Here is a 17,929-nt window from a genome sequence, read left to right as displayed (position 1 = left end):
TTATTTTCAGGATTAAGACAATAGTAGAAGCACTCAGAGAAAAACTATTTTAGCTCATAAAGTGAAAATGCAGAAGAACCAACTTTGTCAGTTGAACTCTGCCCCAAATGTCAGTAAACAGCCTCTTTTAAGACTGTTATTTTTACACAAAGAGCAGGATTTTGTGGGGGCAGGTCTATGGCCTAATGAAAGTGCTCAGCATTACCTCGTGGGACACATGAGTTCAGTTGGGTCAGGCTCTCAAAGTGTATACCATTGCATGTTGTTTTAGGTCCTATCATGTATTCAGTCCAAAGGGATTTAAAATGTCTTTTGAATCTGTCTCTTTTTAAAAATAAAATGTCAACCACAACAACAAAATATTAATTGTTAAATGGTGTTACAATATTATCATCAAGCACTTAAAACAAGCAGCTAACACATTATACACAAAGAGGAACAATTTAAATTTGCAATGAGATGCAAACATACTCAGATTATAATTTCACTGTAAATATTTCATCCCCCTCTAGTTGGAATTGTGCAACTGCATAAAATACTTGGAACATTTTTGATGCATCCTCTTTCTGTTGTAAACAAGAGGTTGCTGGAACAGAACTATCCCCAGTTCTTGCAACTATTCCATTCCAACCAAATGTGAACATCAAAAACCAACCTAAAAAAGGCTGACGCATCAAAGAATACAGTACCATCACAGTGAAGATCTGTTTTCTAAATTCTGATCTTGCAATATCCTACAACAAGTCTTCATTTCTTCGTGTATTCTCTGGCTTTTGTTGCTGCTGCTGTTCTGTGGCTCCGTACATTTCATCCAGTCCCAGTTAACATTTTGTCATGTAATGGACCCTACTATTTTACAGGATAAACAGTGAATCAGCGCTGAGGCATCTTCAGCGTAATTGGAGGAGGCATTGATTTGACAACTTTTTTAATTTTAGGAAGAAATTACACAGAAGTGGTAAATCAGTCTTTTACAACTCAAAAAGCAGAACTGTAAGAAGTTTAAAACATCAAACTCCTAAAAATGTTTCCATCCTGTAAAACTCTGACTATCAAAGTGACTGGGAAATGCAAGTGTTACAGTTTTTGCTGGGAATTCAGTAGTAAAAGCATTTTAGAAAGATTATTTTTTCTCTCTCTATATTGAGAGAAATGAAGTCACAAGAGCTAATATTGCACTTGTGTTCCATCTGCTGTAAACCCTGGGCTATTATTGAACACACACACATGCAGGCAGAACATCAAACGACTGATCACATAAAAGTGAAATTCCTTTGCAGAATAGTGTATGCGTAGTTTAGCATCTAATCAGGTTTGGATTTGTTTCTTACCTGCAGCGTGGCAAATGACGTCAAAGACATGTCTGTATCTCTTCTGTTCTGTGCAGTCAAACAAGTTGTCAGCAAGGGAAAAGGAAAAAGAATTTTTCAATTACACGGCCCCTTTAGATCTGGCACAGTAATATATCAAGTATTTTCCTTGAGTGCTTAGGAAATAAATGTGCAGAAATTTTGTTGACAAAATTGGCAGCTCTGTACTTAAACACTCATATCTACCAAAATGTCTGTTTTGTCTCCTAACGGGCTGGATTTTGTTTGAATTTGCTTAGTGCTTTCAGTAGCTATCTATGTGAAATGTGCCTCATTCTCCTTTTTTTTTCCCTCAGCTCATATTTAACATTTTTAATTTATTTTGAAGTCACCTCTCTTTTTAGCTTACATGCTTTTTGTAGTCATATGTTTGTGTAAAATCATAGACTGAAATCTATGAGTGTTGTAATAATGCTACATACATTACATACGGAGAAACAATGAAACAGTGAAGCACTAAACAGACTAACCTCTAAAATTAATAGAGGAAGTAGTGAGATTATAATTGCACTAACATGAAATTACAATAAATCAGCTAGCAGCCTAGTCGTGCTTGAACTAAAGTGAATGGGCACTTTGTCTTCAGTGGCAACAGGATAAAACAGCAATAATAATATTTAGCACATACATAACACATTACACTCATAGATCTCAACACACTTTACAAGTGTGAGTAAGTATCATTATCCCCATTTTATACCTGGGGAAAGTGCTGCACAGCAGGGCTAAGTGACTGACTTTAATCAGATCACATGGTGTGTCAGTGGCAGAGTCAGGAAGGGAATCCAGTCTTGTGCTCTCTCCACTGAATCAGGCCACAGGGATTTCCCATTCTGCATACAGAAGCCTACTCACACCTGTATCCAGTCCTCCACTGAATCATTGCCCAGAAATCTCAGTGAGCACATGCTGCACTGCTCTCACTGACAACAGGAAATCATGCACCCTCCTTTGCTGTGAATCACCACCAGATGTCTGGCCCTGCAGTACTGAAGAGGCAGCCTCCACTGATTTGAGAGAGAGAGAGTTTGTGTTTTACACTGCAGTTGCCTGCCATTGCAGACCTTCTGCATTGGACTGGATGGGGGAGGAGTATGACATATTCTCATCAGCCTCTTGGGATGTGCAATTTAAGTGTAGGTCCCATTGGTACCAAAGTAAACATATTTAGCATCCTGACAATGTAGCCATGCATAAGAAGGGAGCTTCCACTCATGTGAAGAAAGGAAAAATAGGTCTGCTACAAGGTGCTTGAATATGGGAGGCATAAGGCTATCTTTTGTGATACTGCTGAGAAACTGTACTGTAAAATTCTACCTAGCTGGATGTCAGCACAGAGACAGGGAAACGAGACAGCCATTTATTTAATATTATTATTATTATTCGCATTAGAGTAGCCATGAGAGACTCCAACCAAGATTGGCTCTGAGCATGTTAGTCACTATGCAAAGACATACATAGCAAGAGCCCATACTCAAGAGAACTTGCCGTATAAATAGACAAGACAGACAAAGGTTTGGAGGGGAAACAGTTATACCCTTTATCAAAGTGTTGCCAGCTTCTATTTCAAACCAAGGAAATGCTCTACACAATATAAAATAACCTGTGTTTGGAGGTTTTAATACATAAAATATCTTTTTTTAAGTACAGACCAGCTGGCTCTTGCCAGCTCTCAGTTTTTACATTTGTTTGGCAGGACTTTGCTTACCAAGGCTCCCAACACAGCTAGATGGCAGTGGGCAGAGGGTCAGGTAATCTAGCCTGTCCTCTGCTAGTGTTTAGGGCTAGGCCTCTTGTGGCTAGTCAGGGTTAATAAGGGATTCTGAATCTACAAAAGGGGAGATGTGCTGGCAGGCACTTAAGGGGTTCATCCAGAAAGCCTCACTAAACCAGGAGGTAATGCTGACTATTTGTATAACCTGCAGGTTATCTGTAATGAAGTACTCCACCTTTTTTAAACCACATCTGACTCTCTGTCCCCCGTGCTCCTGCCTGTACCACAACATAACACCAGCCAGCCTAGAGGCCCTTCTCCTTCGTGTGGATACCTGGCCATTTCCTTACACCTTCCTGGTTGCTCCACTATATTTGTCCTGTGGAGGTTCCTGGCTAGGGTGGGCTTGTCAGCCACCTCTGGAGAACCATTTCCCCTTCTCAGGACCCTGCAAGGAGACCTCTGTGGGACTAGGTCAGGAGCTGGGGTAGGGCCTCCAGGATGTGTTCAGGATTCCCTGGCAAACAAAACTTCTGTATGCCCTCTCCCAAGTGGAAAACCCTTTTAAAGGGAGATTCCAGGGGCATAGATTGCCAAAAAATCAGCCTTTCAGCATACTCCATAGGGTAGCATCAGGCGGTCTTAAAAGAAATGAGGCAAGATCATCACCTTATCTAAACATCCAACTCACTTTGATGCAACCAGAACCTTCACCTAGCTACATCTGCCTTCCCTAGAGCTGGCAACAGGTAGCACCACCTACCGAAAGAACACTTGCTTTCAATCCTCCCTCAAACTACTCCCACCTGCCACCCAGTTAATGGGGGAAAGGAAGCCTATGACAGTGTGTATAAAGGGCAGCTGCAGTAAGAACTGAGGAAGCCCCAAACTTTCTGAACTGGGAGAGACACTGCATGAGATTAATAGCAACAAAAATAAACCAATTTTTTTTTAAAAAGTATGAAAATTAGAACTGAAATAAGAAATTAGATTCCAGGTATGTCAGCAAAGCTGTTTTTGGAAGCTGCTAAGTTTTTAATCAGGCATCCAGATTGTCTCTGCACCATATTTCTACTGTTACTTTTACAATGTATCCATCATATAGCAGCTTTGTCCAATTTCGGATGAAATATTTCAGGAAACCTTCTGTTTTCTTGAGTTTATTGAGCAAAGTTGTGTTTAACTTGCAGCGAAGAACAGTCTTTCAGGAGTGGTGAGAAGGCTTTAGGCAATCCACCCCGACTGGTTTAAAGACATTGCTTTCTCCTCATATAGTCATAGTTTATAGCAGCAAAGACAGCAAGATATTGCCTAACATGGATAATCAATTATAGCTGACAAAAAGATTTGAAATCCACTGAATATATGAAATGAAATTAATGTTTTTTCTTTGGTGACAGATCGAGTGGAGCAACTCCCTGAAAAATGTTCAGTCACTGTGCCCTGGAATGAAACCTTGATTTCCCTGTAGCTGGGTTTGAACCTTTGTGAATTCACTTCCCCTGGACATTCTGACAAATGTGTTTACTGACAGGAACGTTTGTGGGCAGAGTTGGATTAAGGCATAGGCCCTATCTAGGTCCGTCCCTTGGGCCCCAACTCCTGGAGTCATGCGGTTACACCAGTAATTTAAGATTTCATCTTTTTTAAGTGTCTGGCTCTCAATTATGAAGAAAAGCTGGAAAATATGATCTGAGCACAACTGAGGGAGGAACATCTGCCTGAATTTGCAGAAAGCCTGAAACAGTAGCTCAGAGCTGTGAACTGCCTCAGGAAATCTCAATGAAGTGTTAACTCCAAATCCCACTGCTCTGAAGAAACCCACCAACAACCCTCCCTACCCCCACACCCCCCAGCAGCAGATTGTGCATATGGCAGGAGGAGAAAAGTGCAGTATCTTGTCCCACCCCTCACCCAAGCAAGCAGATACATCCTGGCTGTGGAAGTCAGTACAGATATCACATCTATCTGTTCAGGGGGCAGAGGGGACCTCTTCCTAATGCCTCTGCTGCTGTCTGTTTTTTGTGGGAGGGTGGGATGCCACTCTGTGTATCGGTTGGGACCATGAGACAGGTGGGTGCTATGTCATGATGTGCCTAGGAGACTGAATTTTAAGTAACTATTAAAGAATGTTCCAGGCAGCAACATTTACAAGCCTCAGTGGGGTTAACCACACCAGAAACCAGATCCTAGAAGTGATACTCATCCCATCAGGGAACAGAAAAAATATCACATGAGCAATGTATCCAGTCATAACTAAACAACACAGCTTGAATTTTGAATGTTAAATAATTGCAACAAACTGCTTGAGAACCATCTACAGATGGAGAATTATTCACCAAAATTATTCAGCAAATAATTGTGAATAATGAATGCATCCAAGAAAATTGTAAGCTGAAAAGGAGGTGAGATGAAATTCACTGGATAAATTATTCACTTCAAATTATTCATTCAGCTATGGTAATAATGAGCTGAAATATAGGCTTCAAGAAGAAATATACTGGGCGTGAGAGATTTTAGACGACAGAAGGAGAGAAGGGTAAGAAAAACCATAGCAGAGGTAAAAGGTGCCACAGAGATGCTGGAGAATTCGTCTCTGTTTATAACAGTTGTCCAGAAGCTGGACAAATTTTCTCTTTTTAGTTAAATAAGTATTCTGTGAGATACTGCTGCATTTCTTTCTAACAGTTAGCTGCCACCTTAATCTGCATTGCATCAATAGACAGGGCATCAATGAAAATTATCCAAAAAGTCCAATCAATGTCTTTTAGTCCATATGTCCACCTTCAAATTGTGAGCACCTTTATTAACCCTTTACGTCCCACAATCTGTAACTAATCAGAGGTCATGCAGCTTACAGCAATCAGAGAGTTTAATAAATGATGGGCATGCCTTTGTGGCTCCAAAACTAAGGTTGTGCTTTTGTTTTTCATACAGTGCAATGAATAAACTAGCACAGGCAGGTGACTCTATTAAAGTTCAGTGAAGCTTCTATCATGGGTGGACATCACAGGAATAGAGTCCTAACTAGTTGGATTTAAAAAGGAGAAAATCCTGTAAGATGCTTTTTTAAATTTTCTTATCCTGAGAAATTTTAACTTTCTAGGTTAATGAACCTTTATAATCGCTGAGCCAGATCTCAGTTCTCAGTCCTTTTTATTACGATTAATTGATAACATTCCCACCTTTTGAGATGTCATTAACCCCCTCCCAAAGCCAGGCTGTGACTCTGGTTCTTTATCCATTATATACTGGAGAGTTTGACTAAAAATATGCCTCCCTCACCCAGGATATGGTCATGGCCTTCCCTCCCTCTCTCACCAGAGAAATACATATTTAAAGCTTGTTCACCTACAGAATCTCTTGAATGCCTTAAATTCATCATGCCCCACAAAAGCCAAAAAACACGATCTTGGTGAACAGCCTGACCACTTCATGACCATTTATCACCACACTGACTGTAAAGATCGCCACGGTTCACCAATAAACTATATCATATGACACAGACACTTTGCAAGAAGACAAGAACCCTGATGATGCACAACTTGCTGTGAATCCATCTACCAGCAGCACTTAGACGTCTTACAGGTCTATGCCTCTGTAGTAACAGAAGAAATCACAATCTGCTTCTCTGCCTTCACATCTGCAAAATCATGGCCCGCAGAGCTGTTCCGCTTAGTGATCCCACTAATCAACCCAAATTTAACAATGCTTTTTCATATTTTAACTCTCTATTAAGTGAAATAACATATACTCCATCCTTGATATCATAGATTTTAATATGATCATCCTATTTTGTTCAAAGTTTTTCACAGGAAGCCTGTCATTTACTTCTATTGAAACAAGAATGCTGATGTGCTCCTGCTGCAAAAAGAAATGAAAACTGTAGGACAACACTGTAAAACCAGGATGTCAAAACGGCCAAATTCTGGTCCCATAGCAAAAAGTGGGAGTTTTGCCATTAGCTGCAATGAGTTAGATATCTAATCCATACTTAAGACACCAAAGTAACAGTGGCCTGATTTGTATAGGTGAGGAGCTTCCACAGATCCTTCAGAAGCCAATGGCACCTGTGAGTGCTCAGTAGCTCTGAAAATAAGATCATTTTATTTAGGGTCTTAAATATGTATTTAGGCCTAACTTTAGGTTCTCAACTCTGAAAATTTAGACTACAATATACAGCAGAGAGAAGCATTAATTCATGCACAGAATTTTACACAGCACCTCAATTGTAACCATTTTATATACACCAAGGCTAGATCCATAATGTCATAAGGATGTTTCACTTGATGCATCACTTTTCTTTATAATGACCCCTGCACTTTGAAGATGACAGTGGTAGATCCACCTGTCTATGAGGAGAGTCTGCACACAGTTTGTAAGACTGCTGAAACTGGCCAAGTAAGTCAATGGACGAAGAAACTCAGTAGGTGTTTATAAAAAAAAAAAAAGTAAAATTACTTCCTAGTAGGATAACACTCATCCAGATTTTCAATTTATATTTTTAAATGTTCTTGATGCTAAAAGAGGATGAGTGCTGATTCTAAACATCATAATTAATTAACATTAATTAAAACAGACACTGTTTTTAAAACTATGTACCTATGTCCAGACTCTGATAGATAGTAAAATGCCCTGTTCTATTTCCCTCATGCTATGTCTCTGTGTTACCCCCATGGAAAGAGCTCAAGATCAGTCTAGTTCAAGAGCTTTGGTAAGCAAAGGAGAAGCAGAAAGCAGAGTAGGTATCATGTTCCCAAGTGTCACAGTTTCAGTGAGGCAATCAAAACCTTCCAGATTCTGTGTTGACTGAACTCTACTAATTGCTCCCCCCAAAAGCCAAAACTAGCAAACTTGAAGCTCTGAATATACTGAAATGGATTGTATGTTTTATCCAAATTGTTTTGATTTTTCCTGCAGCCTCTTGGTAGACTTTGGGGGAAAATATATTTCAGATTCATTGAACTACACTCATACTAACTTACACTAAAATTGTCTTTAATTAAATGAACTTTCCTTGTTTGTAGCTGGAAGGTACTTATGCATGAACAAAACTCCATTCTAATAATGTTCAGACTCACCACTACTTAATTAACGTCACCTTTCAAAATGAAGAATCAAGCAGGAGAGCTCAAAGACAGGTTTTCTCTGATAAGAAATGTAGTGACAAAAGCTCCCCCTGGTGGCAGAACACCTGTGTGCCATAAACAAGCTGCCTATCCTATCAGCCATCAATTATATGTGTCGCCCAAACTACACACATAATTTATACCCTATGAGTTTTTACATGATACATGAGGCACATTCAGAACAGAAATGATACCAAGTATTTTGCACAATTTATGGCAAAAGCAATTATAATTAACATTATATTAAATATTAAGTCAAGATCATAAAATGTTGATTGGTACTGATTAGTTGTATTATCCATAATTAAAAATCACTGCATCCTTCACCAGGTACTGTAGTGCTTTGCTTATGATTTCAGTACTAAATTAAATGAATGATTCAGGTTTTGCATTGAGTTTTACTTCTGCATTTAATTTAGTCCACAACCAGATTCAAAAAGCGGGCCACAAATCATACAGCAGCTGGGAATGTTTAGAGACCTACAATGCTAAAGTAGCCTATCCATGGGCTAAATCACGACTTGGATTGTGCTCCTATGTGAGAGAATAAGAGGGAGTAAAAACTTCTCTTATAAAGCTACACAAGTTGCCAAGATCTTGAGTTTAGGACATAGGAAAAAGTGGGGCTACTTGCCTATTTATACGTGCCTATTTATTCTCTCTTGGAAGCAAGTGGGGGCAAGGGGTGAGAAGTGGGCAGGGAATGGGGGGAGCCTTGGCTACAGCTGCCTCCCTCTGGCCAGAGTAACTGAGCCTGTGGTGGTTATTGGGTAGTAATTTACTGTTGGTATAAACCAGTGGTTCTCAAGCCATGGGCCCAATCAGCACACAGCTGCAGTCCATATGACATCCTCAGGTCATTCAGGTAGTATATTTATTGTGTGGATGTGGCCCCTATAGTAAATAGGTTGAGAATCACTGGTATAAATTCAAAGTAAATGGCTACTTCCTGGCCCCAGGGGCAAAGAGAAAGCAGGGCAAGAATCATGACTCAGGTGTATCTCCAGGTGTGTCCCATTGCTTCTCTTGGGTCAGTGCAGTATATGCACAACCCTTTGCTCAGGGCTGTCTCTAAAGTCACAATTTTAACCCCATAATTATAATTTGCTAGTTATCACATAACTGGCCCTCATATTTAATGATGTCCTTTGCAGCAATAGCTCCTCCTTGATCAGCTATTTGACTTACAGTAGGATGGAACGTAGAAAACCTGACAGGAATGTCATAGTTTAAAAAGTGGAGGGAGTTTTTCAATGTTTTATATTAAAAAAAGTCACTAATGTGCAGATTGTGCCTTCAGTACAGGTTTTCAGTGAATGTCCCTGAATCGAGTCCTTGTGATTTCCATGGTGTGTAGACCCTGGATCTTTCAGAGTATGTAGTAGACGGCTGGACTGTGTGCTAGGCAGTTGAGAGTTTGCTCTGTGTTATAACTGCCAACCACCGGAGAGAAGATTGCGGGGAGCCAGGAAGGTTAAGGTGTGTGTCTAAGTGGAAGCTGAAGATCAAATGGCACTGTTTGAAAACGAGAGGGATAACCCCAGAGTGCTGGCCAACATTTCCGCAGGTAATGAAAAGGTTCTAATGTCCAGGTCTGAGTCTAAGCTATTGTTCAGCATATAATGGCTGCCCCATTTGCTTGCACTCTCACTGAACTACCAGTATTTTGCTCTTTTCTTTGTACAATACTTTGATATACCTTGAAAATGAACGTTGCTATATAAAACCAAGATCTATTCTGTTCTGACAAACACGAGCGAGCCAGCTGTGCCCAGTTGAACTCTGCCACTTTCCTTGATAGTTCTCTAAGCTCAGGAATCCCAGAGGGAACTTTACAAGATCTGTTTAGAGCCTGCTGGCAAACTGTTACAGAAAGGAAAAATATACAGTAACAATTTTTCTTTTCTGAGGGCACTCTTGTCCTATAGAAGATGTCCTGTCAGGCTTTCTACAGGTTAGTGCCTATTAGTATTACCTAACAACTCAGACAAGTAGTTGTTGCAGGTGCTAAGCCAGATCCTTAGTTGGTGTTAATCAGTGTAAGCATGGAAGTTTGCTGGTTTACATGAGTTGGGGATCTGGCCTAAATGTAGAGTATGCAGCGTTACATATGATCCTGAAGGGTAACATATCTAATGGTCAAACTGGGGAAAAGTACTAATGGCATGCTCCAATTTTTCCTTCCCCCTGCAGTTGGCAAAGTGAGACATAACCAGGTCTCACTCCAACCAAAGCAAGATGGAGTATAGTGGTGTCAACACACAGAAGTGGCATATTGTGGGTAATAACCCATTAGCTTGCTTGCTTGCTTTTTCTTTCTTTCTTTCAATTTTTACATTTTTGTATTAAAGTGAGCCTATCCTGATGTGTACATTTAGGGCAAGGTTGTGGCTTTGAGGCCCCCCAGACAGTGTACAACCTTTTGGGGCTGTTCACTGACCAGATTGCTCTCCCTCGTCACCCCCCCGCGTGTGGTCTCTGCAGAATTGCAGAAGGGTTCTACTTCATGGTTCCTGTCCCGATGGGAATAATTTGGGCAGGATGGGACAAAGGGGTGTTTTCCCCCAAACTGCACGGCGTGGAATTTGCTGTCCCATCCCCTCCTGCCCCCACACACAGCCCCATTGGCCTGACTGGAGCTGCCCCTCCCACCCAAGTAGAGAAATCAAACTACGCCTATGCCTGCCCCCTCCTTAGGCCTCCCACTCTCTTTATGTGCTTTATACCCTGGGTGGGGAGCAGGGACAAGTGGTACCTGTTCTCCCCAGCATAGAGACTGGCATCACTGAGGTCCTTATGCAGCCCTGCAAAGTGGCGAGCTTCTTGCTTGTCCCTGTGCAGCTGAGCAAGGGTGTTTCATGATTTCATTCTTAAGTAACGCAGTTCCAGTGGCTGTGCAACAGACTGAAATGATAGACAGAGCTCAAATATGTGCATTTGCCTCATTTAAATATTTAAGCAATTATTCCATTAAGGAAATAGCACAAATACCGTAAATACTTTCAATGGCGGTAGAAACACATACAGGCAGATTCTTAAAGACATACAAACACTGTAAATATTGAGGAAATGCTGCCATTAAGAGCGAGGCATTCTTAGCATCGCCACTGTTTGTCAATTCCAGTTCCAACACTTCCATAGAAAATCAGGCTGCCTGATCATGGGCTGCTGAGCTAGAAAAATAAAGTACATCACCCCTAGGAGCACAGGCCTGAGGCAGCCAACCCTCCCGGTGCGTGACTATAGGCTTGCATTGTGACTGCCACATCCAGAGGGGGAAGAGAGTACCAATTAGGGGAATGCTCACAAAGAAACAGAGCAAGGAATGCTCTCCTGTCAGCAAGCAGCCCTTGCCACCCCGCTCTAGCTATGAATTTTAGAAGCCAGGAAGAAGAGAACATGTTAGCAGAGAGGCCCCAGCTGAGTGGCAGAGGGAGAGAAAGTCCATGATTCAGGAGTGCAAGCCCATTATTCAGCAAGGGTGGACTGTTAAGCAAGTGCTTAACTTTAATCACATGCTTAAGTCCTACTGAGACTTAATTTCAGTTACATTTACACCCACTTTACATCCCCTTTCCATTGCCAGAGCAGTGTGAAGGGGCCTGAGTGTAAAGAGTCAAGGCCCTCTGGTTTTACGCAATCAAAGAACATTTCTTTATTTACCTGGGGAATACATCATACTGTCAAACTCCCAGGCATGGGGCCACAGTTAAAACCTGATAGAAGTGGCTACAACTCCATTCAGTAAATTGCAGTGACCCACACTGTTTAAACTTGTCAAATGAGGATAGTCCATCATCTTGTGTGAAACTGGACACCATTCTGTTAACCATGTTATTATTATCAAAGAGAGAGAAGCATCCACACTCCAAAATGGCTGCCATGAATGAGTTTCTGCAGCCACTTTTTAACACTGAATATATTTTCCATCTGTTAAAGGGTTGTTTAATCTCAAATTGGCACTTATAAGTAAAAGCAAACTTCAAAAAATGAATCTTAAGCTATTTCTCCATCCATTTTTTTCCATTTTAATTCATCAAAAGGGAAAGAAAAGTGCTTCATGCCGTAAAATCCTGAAACCCCCAGTGTCAACTGAAACCAGCACTTCTAGTCTCATCTTCAGCCCTAGCTGTGGGCATCTCCTGCCTTTGAAGTCTTTAAAGTGTTTGTGGCACAGGCTGAGACTCTCTACAGAGCAAAACCAGTGGTTTTAAATATACCTGTGTTCTTGAATCTTACTTACCAAAAAAGTCACTGGCTTCCTTTCTCTGAGAATGGCTTCAGACTGAGTCCCAGGTACTTCACAAGCTGGGGACCAGAGACTTAGGCTGAATCTGAAAGTGAAAATAGTCATTGGCTCTGTAGCAGTGATGGGCTGGGGTGAGCTGAGGTAAAATCTATAGACTGGAGAAGCTGCTTTTAGGGGAATGAACTGAATCCCCTCACTGTAACTCTGAGGAGAAAGGGAGAATTTTGTTCCTCTGTTGCCATGGATTTCACCAGTATAAAGTATGATTGCTCTGGCTTTGGGCCGGTGAAGGGAATTGCACCCTGACAAACTCCTGCACAGTGGCAGAGATGGACAGTATCAGCATTGTTCTTAGCTTTTCTGAGATAGCCAGCTGAGGGGCAATCCCGTATATCTTCTTTGACACAGATAGAGCTAGGCTTACTGTCCATTTATTCATCTCATCAGATGCCCTGATTGCCAAATATCCTGCTGAGAAATTAGTATGAAAAGAAAGAAATAATGGAAATAGTTATATGCCTCCCATGGAATAGTACATTCCCAGAGCATGAATATTAAGAGGCAGCTGCAATCTACATATTACATAACACCTCTAAGATACGTGCTTCAAAACTCCATAGTCCCACTGCACTTTAAAGTACCAAAAGCGAATGGAATGATTTTTGTTAGAGGGATTTTTAAACTCCACTGGCCTGCGGTGTTGCCTCTCTATTTTCTCATGCTTTCTTCTCTCTCAAACCTAGGGATTTTTTTGATCTCAGAATCACCTAGCTACATCTGAGCAAGGCTTTTCCCTCTCGTTTAAATTAAACCTCTGAAAAAGCTTCTTACCAATTCTTAGTGTGTCACTTATTGAACATAAAACCCAGGGTCTGGTTTTCACATAATAGTTAGACAATAATACTTTAAGACCATTATCTTCATGAATGCCTGATACAGGTGCTGGTAATCCTAGCTCCCAACTGGACAGGATATTCAAAGATGTTATTTGAGCTCTCCAATGTGTCAACCCAGATCACCAGTATTGCAGATGACCCATCCCAATCAGGATTGTAACAATAGCCACTAGCCACTGGAATTAGTATATAGTGACCCATATCAAATGACAAAGTTATTAACCTTTGTAACCCTGACAAATGTCTGGTGACTATGGCCAGTAAAAAGCCAATAAAGTCTCTTTCTAACAATCCTGTTACACAGGTGACATATTGTGTCCTTATTACAAGCACCGCCTATTTTTGCGCAGACCCCAAGAGAGGATACAATGGGAAGTTATGGCTGATTTGTGCCACATCAGAATCACCCCAGTGTATTTTCCACCACTGCAGAAGCTATGATAAACCAGTGAATCAAGCCCAATGTCTGCCTCAGGTGAGATGTAGTTTTTAAAATGAGAGAGGACAGCATGAAGACGGCAGGATTGAGTCTCATGGTATTAACTTTATAGATTAATTTATTGCTCATGGAAGAAAGAGATTAGAATTGTTAATTTACTTTTGTCTCTAGGTTTTCTTAACACTTTCCTTTGTCAAATCATCAATTTTTTCTGTAAAAGCATTAAGCAAATCATGTTGGTGTGAAAGCAGGAGAGCCACATTAGGGAAATTGCTACAAATCTGAAGCATTTACATCAATGCTCTTCGGAAGGTATCTTCACTGAGGTCATAGAACAAAAAAGCTCTGAAATAGAAAAAGACAATCATCCTTCTAGCTATGAGCTGTGTCAGTTTTAATAGCCAATATATTTATACAGGAGACCCTCAGAGTTACGAACACCTTGGGAAAGAAGGCTGTTTGTAACTCTGAAATGTTCATAACTCTGAACAAAACGTTATGGTTGATCTTTCAAAAGTTTACAACTGAATAGAGACTTAAAACAGCTTTGAAACTTTACTATGCAGAAGATAAATGCTGCTTTTAACCATCTTAATTTAAATGAAACAAGCATAAAAACAATTTCCTTACCTTGTCAAATCTTTTTTAATTTTTTTCCCTTTTTTAGTAGTTTAAGTTTAATACAGTACTGTGATGTACAGTATTTGCTTTTTTTTTTTTTTTTTTTTTTGACTCTGCTTCCAGATTGCGTACTTCCGGTTCCAAATGAGGTGTGTGGTTGACCAGTCACTTCATAACTCTGGTGTTCGTAACTCTGAGGTTCTACCGCACTTATGTATTTATTTCAGGCCACGTTGCAAGAACTGTGCAGTATATTTGATTCGTTGTTGATAGGATTTTAGAAATAATTATTTGACGTAATAGTTATTGACCTTGATTCTGAAAATGATGTATTTGATTAGATAGGCAGCATATCTAGATTAATAAGAAATTATTTGACATGTTTTAGTCAGTGCATGTGTCCACCTCAATAAATAATGGGTCTAATTCAGTGGTTGATTTGTTAAGTTTTCCTACTTTTTTGGTGGGGATAAATTCAATTAACGTCTTTATTTCAGCATCAACTGAATCGTATTCACTGTGTATTGCAGTCATTTCAGTGGGTAATAGATGAGGTTTTACCAGTAATAAATGTTTCAGAACTTAGAACATTCATTTCATTGTGTAACTTTTCTACAGCATTTCTGAACAATTCAATGAATGGCTTCTCATACAGAATAATTTTTACACAGAAGAAAGTGTATACAAGATTTAGTTCTGCTTTGAGCAGGGGGTTGGACTAGATGACCTCCTGAGGTCCCTTCCATCTCTAATCTTCCATGATTCTATGATTTAAAAAAAAAAAAAAAATGGAAAAAACAATTGCATTCTGTCTTAAAAAAGTATTCCTGATAACAGGTAATATAATTTATCAGGGGAATATCCCCATGCTTTGGAAGGTTCATTCTGTCAACATTTGTTGCATTTTTAATGAAAGCCAGGCAGTGAAATATTGGAAGATGAAAACAGAAAAATGTCATTAATCCTATTTCTCACACAATTGGCTTTTATTTTACTTTATTTTCGGGTTAGTTTATTTTCCCCCCATCTCTTATGCAGCCATCATTAATCTAATCAAGGTCAAACAAGATTTTTTTTCTTCTTGCCAGTCCCTAAAGCTCAGACAGTTTCAATCTACTCTTCCATAATCAAATGTTTAGTTCCTATCATTTGGGTTAATTAGGATGCATTCTTTACCACGCTGATAATAATTGCTACTACATCATCAGTGCATTTGCGGTAAAAGCATTTTTTCACATTGTTACTCCTTTTAAACAACAAACGTACATATTCACATAATTCAAACCACTGTTTTCCTTTGGTTTCAACTTATTATTCATGTTACAGTAACATCAATATTTCAAGTTCCATAAGATAAGAGCATCACATACATTCATTACAACTCCCAAACTACGTCTTTACAGTATCTTGAATACATCTCAAAGAGAAGTAATTCTTTGGACAGGAGCAGTGAATATTTTTGGGGAAAGAGACTAGCAGAAGAAGAGAAGATCCACAGCCTATCCAACTGCTGATTTGACAACATACATTGACAGGCCGTGAGAATGCAGGAACATGCTTCATGCTATTGATAATAGGGCTTCGTAGTTCAGGAGAAAAAGTGAGGAATGAACTATGGAACAAAATTTCCCTACACAATATTTATCATCAACTCAGATTTTTTTAATAGAAGGACAAAAATCTGCTTTTTCAAATGTCAAGCACTTGAAAGACTAAAAATAGATCATCGGAATAAGTAAATTAACCCAGAAGACAGGATTGATGCTCTGCAGGAACCAGGGATTAAATAAATTCACTAAGTTCAAAGTGGTATTCTAGATAAGAGTTCTTTGTGCTACAGCACGTACTGTTTATTGATTATAGGATTGAGGTGCTTTGCGCTCTTGTAAAATGTACTCTAGACAATGTGTCTTAACCTGGGAATAACATACTGCCTGGTGCGAGATGAACGGTGCTAGTTTATATTCACTTATTTATTTTAATTTTGTTTGTGCCTTAATTTTCTGAACTGAATCTGTCCCCTTGTCCACCTGCTACACCGCTGCTTCCCTCTGCCACATCAGCACTTCATGAGGCAGCGTTTCCTCTCACTGACTGACAAGATGTACTTCAAAAGATGTTGATTCAGCAGAACAAGGAGCAGGCTACCAAATAGAAACAAGTGGGATGTGAGCCATGTAAATCTTAACTAGTTGCCTTAGCCTCAATAGACAGATAAGGCCTGAAGACCTCTATTTTCCTCTGAGTCTGATAATGTGAGGGAGGAAGGACTGACATCATTCTATCAAAATGATATATATGTATACCTACTGAGGTAATAATTTAAGAGATGCTGCTTTCATACTAAATTCTATTCTATGGAGATTCTTATATTGCCCTTATCGCTGTAGTATCTGAACACCTTCCAACAATATATTAAGCACCGTGACTACACATCTGTCACATGTGGTTTGTTCGTTTTCTCATTCTGTCCCCAGGGGTACAATTGTGTCATAAAGTTTAATGCCAAAAGGGTCAACAAGTCTGACCTCCTTTATATCACAGGCCACCGACACCATCCAGCGCCTGTACACCAAACCCTGCAACCAAAATGAGACCAAAATATTACAGCCCACTGGAGACTAGACGATTATGTGCCACAAGCAGAGATTGGGAGGGACTGAGGTACATGCCCAAGGACCCCACAATGGCAGGGAAATGATTGAATGACCTTGGATCTAGAGGGAAGTACACATCCCCCAAACACAAACAATATTAATGATTATTAAACAGAACCCCCACATTTGTCACATCTATCAATAGACATTTCTATCTCATTGTATGCCTGCCGACAGCGTGTTCCACCACTAGCCTGCAACGGTGAAGCATGTAGTCGGATTGCTCTCTTGTCTGGGTTCATGCAACTAAGGTATGGCTTTATGTGCCAAGCAGCAATAAGTATGGAGGATCACAGCAAATCATGGTAGGAATGGATGGAGACATGATTCATGTCAATGCTGTGGTGTGGGGAAAATCCAGAGTTTCTAAAAAGTCTGGCATTGAGGATTTTGCTTCCACATGCAGGAACACACCGTGATTGCCACTAAGGCTTGCATCATCTTGGAGTAGAGGGGAGGTGGTTGAGCTTTTCTAATAATGTATTCCTGGACTAGATGGGAGAGCACAGAATGGGCACATCAGTTTCCTCTATAGCCTCTGCACAGTTAGAGAAGCCCAGTTAATCAAATCCCTCAGTGTTCTCCGGCATGTTTGCTAACTGCTTCACATGCTACTGCAACATAGCAGATATTGCTGGGCAAACACTCACTACAGAAGCATGCCTGATGGGTTTCCCACCCCAAAACTGGTGACTGTCTGATGGGTAACTATCTACGGTTAGTGCCAACTTGCACAGGGGCTGACCATCATTCAACAGTATTATCATCCTTGTGGTTAGGTGCTGCACCGTTGGGGTCAGCTCTCCCCAGAGATTTAGAGAAGTCTCCTTTCTCATTCTGAAGCCTTGTGGCCA

At 40.3% G+C, this 17,929-nt stretch overlaps 1 long non-coding RNA gene across 1 annotated transcript; it reads left to right on the top strand.

The window, feature by feature from the left end:
* The first annotated feature begins 3,971 nt into the window (after positions 1-3,971).
* LOC137153980 (uncharacterized) lies at positions 3,972-4,800 on the top strand. The gene is made up of 2 exons (XR_010919989.1): positions 3,972-4,081; positions 4,485-4,800. It is a non-coding gene; the product is annotated as an uncharacterized lncRNA (long non-coding RNA).
* The last annotated feature ends 13,129 nt before the right edge of the window (positions 4,801-17,929 follow it).

The sequence above is a fragment of the Emydura macquarii genome, unplaced genomic scaffold (assembly GCF_026122565.2).
Source record: "Emydura macquarii macquarii isolate MOO-44397 ecotype Brisbane River unplaced genomic scaffold, CSIRO-AGI_Emac_v2 contig_1253, whole genome shotgun sequence".
NCBI classification, from domain to species: Eukaryota; Metazoa; Chordata; order Testudines; family Chelidae; genus Emydura; species Emydura macquarii.
The sequence above is the reverse complement of the archived record's forward strand: the minus strand, read 5'-3'. Positions and strand labels throughout refer to the sequence as shown.